We start from the raw sequence: 15248 nt of genomic DNA, 5'->3' as shown, positions 1-15248 counted from the left end.
ATATATATATATCTATATATATATATATTATATATATATATATATATATATGTATACATATATATATGTATATATCCATGCATGTGTATATACGTGTGTGAATATATGTATATATATTTGTGTATATATTTACGTATGTGTATATTTACATATATATGTGTGTGTGCGCGAATGTATGTCGTCCTGTTATCCACATGTATATACATGGGTATAACAGTATAAGTATGTGTGAATGCGGCTGTGCAAGAAAGTATTTTGAGGTGTAGTTAGAAAATGTTAATAAAGTTAAGGTCCATACGTTCTTGTCTTGTCTTTCGACCTTTTTAAACTTTTTGACTCTTATACTTGTTAATACCATTTTAATGTCTATATTTCTGTCTGTTCTCCATTTAATTCATTTAAACTAAATCTTTCGAAAAATACTTTTATATATTGGGTTGTCCGGAAAGTTCGTGCCGATTTTTAAAGGTAAGATAAAGGTCAATAAATACTTGCCATTACATTTTTAATGAACCAAATATGAACCATTTTGTTGCATAATGTGTCTCCATCTTTCCTTTAACTTGAAAATACCCTCTTACCAGAATTTCATGGCAAAGAATTCATGAAAGTAGCTTTTTACGTCATCCAAGGAATTGAAATTTTTACCATTAAGACTATTCTACAGAGATCTGAATAAGTGGAAATCCGAAGGAGCAATATCTGGTGAATATGGTGGGTGGGGTAACACATCCCAGCCGAGCTGCAGCAATTTTTGTCTGGTTCCTAAAGAAACATGTTGTCTTGCATTATCATGTTGGAAAACAACACCTGTTGCATTATCATGTTGGAAAACAACACCTGTTGCATTAATATGTTGGAAAACAACACCTGTTGGCCAATTCTGGACGTTTCTCTTGAATTGCTGCTTTTAACTCGTCCAGTTGTGAGCAGTATTTCTCAGAATTAATTGTCTGGTTACTTGGGAGAAGCTCATAGTACAGAATGACTTTCCAATCCCACCAGACATAAAGCAAGAGTTTTTTAGGGTGAAGACTCGCTTTGGAGTGGAGGTGTGAGTGTGTGTGTGTGTGGGGGGGGGGGGCTAAGTGTGGCTCATGTCACTTACTCCAGGATTGCTTTCTCTGAACATTTCGGTAGATAATCCATTTTTCATCACCTGTCACAATTTGCTTTAAAAAAGGCGCGTTTTCATTCCGTTTATAAAGCGAATTACAGATGGAAATGCGATTCAAAAGGTTCTTCTCACTCAACTCATCGTAGCGTTTTGTGTACTCAAGCTTTACCAGGTGCTCATGAACGATGGATTTTGATAGGCTGAGGTTTTCTGCCAATTGCCGGGTTGTGCAATGTGGGTTATTCTTAATTAATGACTTGATTTGGTCATCATCTGTAGTGGATGGTCTCTCTGATCGCTCTTTATCAATAAGGCTACAATCTCCAGCTCGGAACCTTGCGAACCACTTCCGTACAGTTCTTTCGGATAAAGAAGCATCACCATAAACTGCGCATATTTCTTTGGTTGCTTGTGAGGCATTATTCCCTTTACGGAAAAAGAAAAGCATCAAGTGTCGAAAATGAACTTTCTATCTTCCATTTTAATGGGTTACATAATTAACACAGGTTATAGGAACATCTTCTTCCACGAAAAGATAGCTTAAACTGTGCTCTAAATGGAGGTGTAGTCAAATCCTATTTTATGGACTCAACCATGTTCTAAAATAAGTCGAAAGGTGAGCTGCTATAAATAGGCACTAACTTTCCAGACAACCCAATACTTTTTCAACTATTTATTTTTTATATTTATTTTGTTTGACTTTCTTTTTTTAAGCTTAACTGTGTTTTGTTAATATTAAGAATTAATTCCTTGAACGTCTATGTATTACTTTAATTGATATGAACCAACTCATCTTTATTTTAATCGACCAAACCACGCTAATTGTATCTAGCTTCGGTCTTTCATGCATTGTGCATATAAAGAGAAAATTTCGTTAGAATACTTAGAGTTAAATCGTTGAAGCGCTGAAACATGACTTTCAGTTGATCTGATGAGCTAACTTTCTTTGTTTAAATTGATTTGTGGATATACAGTTGCATTATATAATGCATCGCGTCCATATTAATACAAACATGTAAGCAATATCTTCCGCACTGAAATTAATACTACATGAAGAAGGCAACGAAACGGCTGCAACCCGAAGAATGTCAAGAGATTAAATAGATATATTCACCCCTCATACCTCCTTACTTTTCATGGTCTGTATTCTCCTCAAGAAATAATTTCATCGATTGGTACTTCTGGATTTCAGCTGCATGGACACTCTACATTACATATCGCTTTATTGGATTACTATGAGGTGTTTTAGTCGAGTCCGTTAGTGGAGCTTCTTCTGAGAACCACAAGACTGTCTGAATCCATATCTAATACCAAATATTTATGCGTGTATATATATATATATATACACGCACACACAAACAAAATGAAGCAGCGCTCAATGCATATGAATGGAGTTACACTCACAACGCACACACTCATACAGGCGTGCACGCACACACATACATACACACATCTTTTCCTACACGTTTATTATTCATAATTTACGCTTAAACGGCACTGTCTCTCATAATCCATACCGCATATTCATGGTAACTGCTAGATGATCACCCAATTTTCCAATTTTCCTATATGTAGTAGTCCATATATTTAAGTAAATTGAAGCTTGCATATTAGAACACAGTTTACCGCTACGTGATCGTCAGATCTGCAAGAAATAGTCGTTAAATATCCCTGAAATCTTACCTAAATAAGACATTTGGTCCAAATCTCAGAAAAACTGTATGAAAAATTGACACTAATGACCTGGGGTTAAGCAGCAATAATTTTCGTTACCTAATCTCACATATAACAGTTACCTCCCTAGTTCGCCTACTGCTGCTGCCACAAATACTACTACTACTACTACTACTACTGAGTGAGAGAGCCATGCATGCCCTTCAAGTGACACTGGGGTACAAATATACGTAACCCAATATACCCATCACGACCACTCATCTGATAAGGGATACCAGATACATGCATCACGACCATATATGAGCGACATGGTGACCTCATATCAAGATAAACAGCGCATGGCCTTGCAGGTGGGGCCCAGTTGGAAATTTTCCAACATCTTGCTCCATATAGCCCATGTTGGTCAAAAGATCACTAAATAAGGTTTGTTTAAGAATGAAGAACGAAACAGTCATGTTTCGAGAGTTAAATTATTCAAACCCCAAAGAATTCCTCTCAACACATGGCTATAATGCTCCCCCACCACTCCTGCTCGTGATCAGAGTCGCACATATCATCAGTCACTAACGTTCATGCTCAAAGGGTTAAGGACAAGCAACTGACAAGAAAATCTGTGGTATCGAGCAGAATATTTACTGTAGCCCATCTTTTATACCAATCAGTTAAGTTCAGAAGTTATGAGAACCACTGCCTGGTACTGCACCTATCTGTATATCTCTGATAATTATTTGTGTTGCGTTGATTTCTCATTGCGTGATTTCTCATTGCGTTGATTTCACTCATTATGACTGTCGCTTAATATTATGCAATCACCTCTGTCTGTCTGTCTGTTTGTCTGTCCGTCTGTCAGTCAGTCTGTGCGTCTGTCTGTCTGACTGTCTGTCTGTCTGACTGTCTACTGTCTGTCTGTCCATCTATCTATCTATCTATCTATCTATCTATCTATCTATCTATCTATCTATATATCTATCTATCTATCTATCTATCTATCTATCTATCTATCTATCTATCTATCTATCTATCTTTCTTTCTTTCTTTCTTTCTTTTAGTCACTTCAGTCTTAATATATTCAAAACGATTTAGAGTGTAAGTCTCTATGTAGTCAATTGAATCGTCGGAAATAACAGTCAAATCTCTCTCAAATCATTCTGCTCCCTCTTGGAAAGAAAAATTAAGGCACTTTTGATAAAGTGGTTCTGAGTTCTCAGCCCATAGATGAAGCAAGCGATTATCTCAGCTGGAATGTTTTTTGACTTGCATGCTAAACCACAATATTTCCAACTTATGTTTTCCCTTTTTTCACCAAAGATCATGACAATGAACAAAGATTTTTCCATTCGTGCCCATCTCGTCTTCCAGAAGCATTGCCTATCCTTTCCTTTTTTTTTCATCCTCCTTTTTCTTCCTGTCCATCCCTCCACAATCAACCATTTCTTGCCCCCATATTCACTCCTAATTCCCACTGCCACTGACTTCCTTTCACCTCTCCTATTTCACTCGTCTGCACTCTAAACCTCTTCCCCTTTTTACCTCTTTAGTCTATCCCTCTTTACTCTTCTTTATTCTCACATTCATTCACTTTTTATTTTTATTGCACTAGAACAAATAAGTGATCTTGTGTTAATCTTAGAAATCATTGAACAGATAAACAGAATCGGTAAGATTAAACGTGAAATACTACATTGCAGGATTTAGTCACGTCTGAGAGCAAAACACACAAGGGGCGGTATTTTTGCCTTTCATCCAAAGGGGACAATAAAAATAAAGTGCCAGAGAACTACTGACCTCGGGATTAGTGATCTATACCCATTTCAAAAGTTTGTGACATTGAACCTATGTGAGAAATCAATATCAATTGGCCGTTCTCATTTAAATCCTGATCTCAGATTATACCAGTGTGAAGCCCATTTCATGCTCTTGAGCTCAACGAAATAAATACCAATTGTATTCTTGTACCTGCATTTCCTGTTTCGAATATATAAAATAGATACCAGCTTATAATCAGAACAGGTACAACACTGGCTTCCCCGACACTGATAATTCGGAACTTATTGTAACCCGCACTAATTTATACGAAAGCACAGATACCTGTTTTCTACTTAATTATTCATTAATACACTTAGAGTGACTAACCCTAGGTCGAAAAAAATCAGTATTATGGAAAGCCTTTGGCATCAAAGATTCCGAAAAATCGACGTTGTTGACACTATATGGTTAAGAAATTCTCTTCGCAATCACGAGGTCTCAGATTTAATCTCACAGCGTGACATCTTCAGCAAGTGTCATTTTCGATTGCCTCGGTCGACCCAATCCTCGTCACACCGTGCCACGCCGATCTAGCTTGCAAATTACAGCAAGGATACACGTGCATGTATAATCCTCAGGCACTTACTCATTCAATTCAATGAACATGGTAATGCAGTTGATCAAACTGCTGTATACATTAGGTTGATCGAGATGCATTTTATAACTTCCAGATAGTTCTGACTGACAAGACACAACATGTTGAAACACCGGTATCTCAGAATCATTTGCGGCTTCCATATATTTTGCGTTTGAACCTGCCGGAATGCATGACGAATGAATATGCAAATCATCTTTGCATATCTTGCTATAGAAAGTGGAAATGACGATTTTTCATTTACATCTTAATTTCATCATCCTGGGGGCCGATACAATGGTTACCGATTATATATTATATACACCAGTTATATACTGTGGTCTTATAAACCTGTAGCATTGAGCCTAGGAGAAAAATGAATTCTTCATATATCTTCGATCATCCTATATATTTCGAAACCCCAATATATTTCTATCCCCGAAATTTCCCTCATCACTATATTTTCATCTCACTCGTCAATATCCCTGTTCCTTCAGCTTTCGTCTTTCAATCGTACTACCTTTTTCTCTCTCATATCTTCATTATTTCTCACGACCCCACACTAAGCTTTCTCAACCAAGCTATCTCTGTCTAGTTCCCCAGTATTTCTTACTCTTTTCTTACTCACTCATCCAATCTCTCTCACTCGTCCTGCTATTTCCACGTACCTCACTTTGTGTGTCTCACACCCCTTATCTCTTTAACTGCTTCTAACCCTTCCAACTCCCTATAGTTTACTGTCACAATTCCGCTACCTAATATATATCACTGCTCCCTCTTTTCTCTCTCCCAGTACTACTCCCATATTAAACTATACTCGTTCCTTCTTCATTCCCTTGAGCCCTGTCTTTCATTCACTTATGTCATTGTCTCTGTCTCTCTCTCTCCCTCTCTCTTGCTTCTTCTCATTCGTCCACTTGTTATTATACCTTTTATTTTCACCTTCTACTCATTAATCACGTTCCATTCGCGCTCAACTTCTATCCACTCTCACTCTCTTTCTTTCCTCCTACTCCTCCTCCTCTTCTTCATCCTTCTCCCACTCTCTCTCTCCCTCTCATCCTACACTCAGTTGTTATTAACTCTTGCTTTCTTTTTTTTTCCATCCCTCGCTCTCGCTCTTACTTCCAGTCTTTCACTTTCTTAATCATTTTTTTCGTCCTTTTCTTTATTAAAACCTCTTTCGTTCTTCCTCCCATACATTTTATTTCTCCCTCATTAACCCTCTCTCTTTGGTGTCTAACTCACCAAAAACTCACTCACTCAACCCTTCTTATCATCTCATTTTTCTCTTTCTTTATCAAGCTCTCATCCCCATCTCTTTGGTTTATCTTCTAAATTCCACAACCTTCCTCTCACTTTTACACACGGTTTAATCCTTTAGTCCAACCACTCTTTCTTTCTTTACTCTCCCTCCCTCCCTCTTCTTCTCCACTCTCTGTCACCAAATCATACTTCCGTTTCTATTCCTTTTCCCCTTCTCTCTCATTCTCTCCCTCACCCTATTAAATGTCTTCACTCTCTCTATCACTAACTCTACACTTCGCCTTCTCACACTACTTCCTCTGTCACTATCAGTATTCCTCCTACTCGCTGCCTTCTTTTTTCTTCCACTCTCTTCCTCACATTCCCACCCATCTTCTCTCTTCCGATTAGTATCTCTTCCTTCATCTCCTCCCCTCCCCACCTTTCTCCGTCTTTCACCTTCACTCTCTCATTCTCAACTTCTCTATCACTATCACTATTTTCCCTCTCACTTCCTTTCTCATCAACAGCCCTTCACGCATTCTTCCCTTATCTTGTCATACCACACTCTCACTCTCCCATTATCACTACTCTTTCTTCTACTGCCTCTCACTCCATCTCCTATATTTGCCACTTTCACAACACCCTTCGCCTCCCCCTTCTCTCTCTTTTTTTTCATCCTCATCGTCATCATCTTCTCTTTCTCGCTTTCGTTTTCTCTCCCACCATCACTCATTCCAACTCCTTTGCCAGCAGTGCAAAGTCCAAAACCAAACGACAATATAGCAGAGATCGGGAAAGATTAATGAATTCATAATTACAGCAATCAATCAATATGTCCAATTAATTAAAATCAAGAGTGACAGACGACAGTGAGTTGTTGGAGAAGCAGATGATACTGTTGTTGTTGTGATGGTGGTGGTGGTGATGGTAGAGTTACTGTTGTTGCTCACGTTGTTTTTGTTGTTTGTAGTAATTTAAGATGGGGCGGAGGGTGTTCTAAGGGGTTGTTGTCGCTTGTGGTATAATGATGATGCTGTCGGTGGTGTGGTGACGGCGACATACTGATGGTGACTCTGTTGGTAGTGCTGAGGTGATGGTGTTCATGTTTGTCAACGATGGCAATGTTGTAAAAGGTGGCGGAAGTATTAGTAGTGGTGACGGTGTTGGCGGTTTAGTGATTATGATGCTGTTTTGTTAGTGACGTAATCATGTTTGTTTGTTACTTGTCACACTGTACTGATGATGTTGTTGTTGTTGTTGTTGGCGGTGGTAATAATAATAATAATATAATGATAATAATAATATAATAATAATAATAATAATAATAATAATAATAATAATAATAATAATAATAATAATAATAAGTCACATACTCAGTCACAAAACAGGCAAAGGAATATCTAAGTGAATTCCGAATACAACCAATTTCGGAATTAGAGATAGACATACAAGAAACAAGCACAGAAAAAGCTAGGCGCATGAAAACCCGTGCTAAAACTGCGGCCTTAGATATTCTGAATAATAAATGGCAAGAAAAACCTCTCTATGGCAAATACCCAAAGAGAGCGAATAATGCAGATATCGACAAAGCCCTGACCCATCAATGGCTAATGGCCTCTGGCTTAAAATCTGATACAGAGGGGTTTATTATAGCAGCTCAAGATCAATGCCTACCAACAAGAAACTACCAGGCCAACATATTAAAGAACGGCAGTAGCCCAACATGTCGTGTATGCCGACAACAAAATGAAGCCATTGATCATGTTGTCTCCAAATGCAGTCTTTTAGCGCCTACAGAGTACCTCAATAGGCATGATAGAGCTGCACAATATATTCACTGGGCAATTTGCAAAAACCTGGATTTGCCCCATGAAAAAAAAATGGTGGGAACACAATCCACCCCCAGTGCTTGAAAATGACCACATCTCACTCCTCTGGAACTTCACCATTCAAACTGACAGGAAGATAGATGCAAATAGGCCAGACATCATATTGAAAGACTTCAAACAAAGAACATGCCTCCTCATTGATATGACTGTCCCAATCGATATAAACGTATCTGTCAAGACCTACCAAAAACTGAGCAAATATAAAGATCTTGAAATAGAAATCAGCAAAATGTAGAAGCTGAAGACTTAAAACAACACCTGTTGTCATAGGTGCCCTGGGAATGATAGCGAAAGGGACTGATTGCTACCTAACTCAGATACCAGGAAACCCCAAAATGGCAGAAATTCAAAAGATAGTGCTCATGGGAACTGCTCATATCCTACGCAAAATACTCTCTATGTAATCCCAAGGTTTAAAACAAACTTTTTTTTTTTAAATTTTATTTTTATGTATTAGACATTCACTAGTACAACACCAAAAAACAACCCCCCCCCCCCAAAATATATGGCACAGAACTTCCAACCTGTTGTCTCTTGAGGTCTCTGGGTGAGACTTGGAGCCAACTTGTACAGACATAAAGCTAAAGTCAAACATAGAATAATAATAATAATAATAATAATAATAATAATAATAATAATAATAATAATAATAATAATAATAAAATAGAAGTCACTGCAGCACCAACGGCAGAAGAATTGGAAGAATTCTGGAGAGAAATATGGTCGGCGAACGAACAACCAAAAAAAAGGAGCATCAAAATAACAAACTCGGCATCTGAACAACTTTGGACCCCCATAACAACTGAAGAGGTCACCCAGGCACTGCAATGACTAAGCAACTGGAAGGCACCTGGGCATGACAAGATCCCCAACTTCTGGTTGAAATATCTAACAGGAATGCACAAAAAGCTGGCTGAAAACTTTAACAGCATACTAGCAGAGCCAGAGACAATGCCTGAATGGCTCACGAAGGGGAAAACCATCTTAATTCCCAAATCAAATGAAACAGAAAAACCAGAAAACTACAGACCAATAACCTGCCTCCCTATTATGTTCAAGTCATTTACTGCAGTGATATCGCAAAGGCTGAACAAGCACCTGGACGAAAACAAACTGTTCCCAGAAGAGCAGAAAGGATGCCGCAAAGGCTCATATGGCTGTAAAGATCAACTAATGATTAATAAAGCCATAACTGAAGACAGCCACAGAAAGAAGAAAGGCCTCAGTATGGCCTGGATTGACTACAAAAAGGCGTTTGATAGCATCCCCCACACATGGATCATCGAAACACTAGCCATTAACAAAGTAGCACCAACAATCATAAAATTCATAGAGCACTCTATGAATAAATGGCAAACAGTCCTACACCTCCAAACAAAAGAGGGACTCATGAAAACCAAAGACATCGCCATTAGAAGAGGAATATTCCAGGGAGACACGCTCTCTTCACTCCTTTTCTGCTTGGCACTGTCACCTCTATCTGATATACTAAATAGAACTGGATGCGGATATAAATGTTACGGCAAAACGATCAGCCACCTTTTATATATGGATGACCTAAAACTATACGCTGCAAATGACAAACAGCTGGAAACACTATTAAAGACAGTTCATGGATTTTCCAAAGAAATAGATATGAAATTTGGATTAGAAAAATGAAAGAGAAAATAAAAAAAGAACATTACAGACGAGTTAGATCAATACTAAAAACAGAGCTCAATGCTAAAAACAAGATAATAGGTAACAACACTTTAGCTGTCCCAGTTATAAGTTACAGCTACAATATCCTTAACTGGACACGAAATGAACTGACCAAAATAGATAGGAAAACAAGAAAAATAATGACAGGATCTAGGATGCATCACCCAAAATCTGACATAGAAAGACTATATATACAACATATAGAAGGTGGTAGAGGCCTTATACAGCTGGAAAACTACTATAAAATAACCACCATAGGACTGCAAAAATATCTAATTCAGAAGGAAGGAAAACTGATCCAGATAGCGGCAAAACACGAGCAAAACAAAAAACTGTTCTCAGTATTTAAGGAAGCTGACAAATACAAACAAGAAATCATACCAGCTAATAAACATGAAGAAGAAGAAGAAGAAGATGAAGAAACAACAAAAGCTATAAAACAAATGAAATCCAAACTAAAAATAGAACAGCAACGAACCATGATAAAACGATGACAAGAAAAGCCCCTTCATGGTAATAATTAAAATAGATAATAAAACAACATCAAATAGCATGAACTGATAGCCACAGAAACAAATGTTAATATCACCGAGCTAAATAGCATAATTTATGCAGCAGCCACTGAGGCCACAAAAGAAGCTGGATACTCCGTCAAACCCATCAAACCCTATGGATAAATAATATCCAGAAAAAATAGCAAACAAGAGAATATGTCTTTCAATTCTTAACAAAACTAGTAGACAATCAACACTATTAAGCAACAAGAAGAGGACAAAAATACTGTGCAAATACAACATTACAGAAAAAGGGTTAACTGGGATAAAAGAAAAGCTAAAGCAAGATATCCTTGCCAAAGCACAAAGGTTCCGCCGGTATGAGAAACGCCAACGTTTCTTTGAACAAGACAAACGGTAGAGGTATTTCTGTACACCTGAAGATTTTTGTGAGAACCATAGTAGACACGATCAGAGCGTTATACTTGATTTCCATCCAGTGGACAGCAGGAATTTAGATTTTGCAGCTTGGTTTAGCTATACAAGTGTACCGCCAACCTGCTTTTGTTTCCTAATAACTTAGAGAAAAATGGATATTTCTTAAGGAAATTTTCTACAAATACCTTTTACATAATGTCGATCCCTATTATATTGGAATTTATAGTAAAACTTTTACGACGGTTTGGGCAAAGGAATTTCGAATAATTCACACGCGTCGAATTTGTTTCGTTGTAACTTTCAGAAGATAGGTATTTTTAATGAAATTTTCTACAAATAGCTTTCAAACTTTGTAGATTACGATTATATTGGAATTTAAAGGGAAAAAAATTGGCGGGAGATGCACATATAAGGGAGTACCCCTCCAAAAACGAGATAAAGATGGAGTATTGCAATATTATTTCATTCACTTAGTATTACATGTTTACACTTATATTGCCATCAAAGTATTCTCTATTTGAAGCAATGCATCGGTCCAGACGCGTTTTCTACTGTTCGAAGCAGTCCTGGAACTCTTGCGAAGTGATGCCTTTTAAAGCCTCCGTCGTTTATTTCTTCATCTCTCTCACATGTGCAAATTCCGTAGTACAAGCTTTCGTCCCCAGTGATGAAAAAAGTCCGGATCAACTTCCAACTGTTCTTTCAGTTCACGGCACTCATTCAGTCGTGACTGCTTTTGCTCTTCCGTGGGCAAATGATGCACAGATTTTGCTGCAACACTTTTCATTTGCAAATCCTCGCTTAAAATTCGTTGGCAGGATCTCCAGGACACACTAGTCATGTAAACAAGTTCGTCAATTGTTCGGAGACTGTCCTCTACGATTAGTTTATGAATTTTCCTGATGTTTCCATTCTTTCGGAAGGTCGACAGTCGCCTTGAACGAGATTGGTCTTCAAGTAACAAGAGTGAAAACCACTCGTAAACTTGTGCTTTGCTCATGACAGCATCTTTGTAACCTGTTTGAAGCATGAGAACTGTTTTTGCTGCCGTTTTTCCCTGCAGGAAACAGAACTTCACAGAAGCACGCCGTTCCTTCGTTTCAGATATCACAAAAATCGACGAACAGGGGAGATGCATTGCAAAACAAAGACGTGCCACGTGGTAATACGGCAGTAATCGACGCCGCCGGTCGGGAGGCTGATACTTGAAGTTAGCATCAAGTGTCTTCTAGCGGCGGAACCCTGAACTACAACAGACTTGTCCCACAGAGAGTAGTATCGAGCAGACAGATTGAAACCTGAAGTAGGTCTGGCATAGTTTATAGTTGATCTAATCTATTGTTGACTAGTGATTGTCCTCAATATGTCTGTGCATCGTTTTGCTATCTTTGCCATATCTTTAATGTATTTTATAAATTTTTCTGAGGAGCTGTTAGGAGATAATCAGATTGTTTTCTTATATATGTGGGTAGTATGTCTATGGTGCTGTGTGAGAAGTTTGCTTAATTGATGTTAGAATGGAGACAGTTTCTAAGAGAATTTCTTGTTTTCTGTGGAATAGCAGAGAACGTGTCATGTTTTTCCATGCTGGAGATAATTTGTGCGGTACACGTTGGAGGTTTTGCTGGTGAGATAAACATATATTTTCTGTGCTAGGTTTCTAAACACTGTGGGTGATGTTTAACTGTAGTTTTTGAAGAAAGGTATGTGTGGGATAATGGTGTCAAAAATTACTGTTTCTAGAATTTTTGAAGCTGTGTATAAACTAGATGGTGTATCTATCATCTTACTCAACCTGGGCTCTTTTAAACCTTTAGAGTATTTATGAATTTGCCCAGGTTCTTAATTCTCAGAATGTGTATGTTGGCACGAATAGTCATATATGTTGGTGAGTGTAGCGTCTTGCCTACTCTAAGTGGTGATTTTTCGGTTAGACATCTTGTTTTCTTTGTGTAGTGCTTCGTGGTGGATTTTCGAGAAACGTTTGATAAAGTCATTTACTTGGTGTTGTAATGTGTGTCTATTATTTGATGTTCGTATTATGACATTGGGTGTGGCATCACCTCTGCTGTTGTTAGTAGTGATGATGATGATGATGATGATGATGATGATGACGATGATGATGATGATGATGATGATTCCAAATAGTTTCTTTTTTTCTTAGTTTTGTGTTTTATGTTCGTCAAATATTTGCTAGATTTTCTTTTTCCTTATTTCCTTCTTTGGTTGTTTGAAGCTAAGTTTTATTTCAATTGTGTGTAATTTGGTGTATTATGTTTGATGTTTTATGAGATTGGATCTGGCTGCTACGTATTTGGAGTTATATTTTATGTTGCCTTGTGGGATATATTTTTCTAGATGCGTCTATAATTATTTTGTTGAAAGTATGTACTTAGTGTCTATGTTGGTAATTGTGATGTTGAATTTTGAACACTTTGATTTTCTTACTTGATGGCAATCGTTCAATTGTTCTTTTTACAAGCGGACGAAAGTATTTGCGTTTTCTTGATTGTTGTGTATGCTGTTATGTTAATTGATAAATGATCCATGAAAAGTTGGGAGATATTTTTCTCAATTTGGTGTGATAGCTGGATGTTAGGTGCCAAAAGTGGTGCTTGTGGAAGAACTGTCGTTGTTGGCGTATGTGTGTGTTAAATGTTTAAAATTGTTTCTGATGTGGTCATAATAGTGATGGTAATTATGATGGCCATAATGTTAAGGGTCCAGTTTTTGCCGCAGGCTGAGTGACCAGATAGAAAATCTGGATAAATTATAATAGTATTGATGAGAGTGGTATTTATATTATTGAAGTATTAGTAGTGGGAACAGCAGCAGCAGCGGCAGCAGAAGCAGCAGCCGTTCAAGAATTTGGACCTGGAGATCTCCATTTCCAGCGACTTTGAGGGCCACCTCCCAGTGGTGACGGGTGTCAACGAAGAGCCCTCGACTACAATAAGACGACCAAAGTTTTTTTACAAGGACTGGGGTTTCCCGCCCCTAAGCATTAGACCATCACCTAATCACCCTTACCCGTCTTGTTGAACAGCAGCAGTAGCAGTAGTAGTAGTAGTAGAGTAGTAGTAGTAGTAGTAGTAGTAATAGTTGTTGCTGTAGTAACGGCAGCAGGGTCAGCATAACTAATAGTAGAGGTGATGTGTGGTCTTTGTAACTGCGGTCTAGCATACAATAGCAAAGCTGGAGATGGTGGTGTCTTGAGTGCTGAAATTTTGAATCGGCTACTACGTGTTTCACCGCCAATTTAACCATCGTGGCCGTACCCGGGTCTTAGACTCTGTCTTCTTACTTATACGGGCCTCCTGATATGCCTTGCTTCACTACTAGATTACTTTGTTCATGTACCACTCATCCAGCCATTGCCTTGCCCAGTTTCTGACATCAGGGTTGTGAATATAGTTTACAATGTTATTCTGCAAGCTCTCTATTTGCTGTTTAGAGTTAATGTCAAGAGAGAAAAGGTCGTGTAGCCAACGGGTAGCTCTGTTCAGTTTAAGCTGAAAACTCAGTTTTGGACTGTAGATGCAATTTTGTGGATTGTCGGAATCTGATGCAGTCACTTTGTTATCAGTCAGCAGTTTAAAATTTGGACCTGAAAAACCAGTATCCAATTTGATTTAATAATTATCCACTGATGTACGTTACTGGAAAAGAAAAATCCCATTTAAAAGAAAGAATATTTGATGGTCAAATTGTGAGCAACAGTGAAGATGAGGGTGCAGTTTGCTTCGTCAGCCATTCATCGTTAATCCATATACCCAATTCACATCAGGATCCCAGTCGAATTTCAGAATATCTCATAGGGGCAACCAGTAGGCTATGCAATCTTGAGTTGATCATCCTACACACGAAGTAGTGAGAAATATGATTGTTCTTAAGGTTTTTAACTCGTAATTTCCATGTGGTAGAAGCTTTTTCAATGCTCTGATTGGTGTTGCAGCCGAACTATTTAGTTTGATCTACCTTCCATTTTGTTTTATTGATGCACTCACTCATTTACTCTCTCTGACACTCACACTCAGTTACACATGCGTGCAAGCACACAACCACGCACACACAACCCCTTACGTGTGTATTGCACAATATATATCAATCTGTATATATATATATATATATATATATATATATATATATATATATATATTAATATATATATATATTATATATATGTATGTATATATATATATGTATATATATGTATATATATGTATATATATATATATATATATATATATATATAATATATATATATATATATATATATATATATATATATATATATATATAATTCC

Source organism: Octopus sinensis, linkage group LG4 (assembly GCF_006345805.1).
Source record: "Octopus sinensis linkage group LG4, ASM634580v1, whole genome shotgun sequence".
In the NCBI taxonomy this organism is placed as follows: domain Eukaryota; kingdom Metazoa; phylum Mollusca; class Cephalopoda; order Octopoda; family Octopodidae; genus Octopus; species Octopus sinensis.
Note: the sequence above shows the minus strand (reverse complement) of the source record.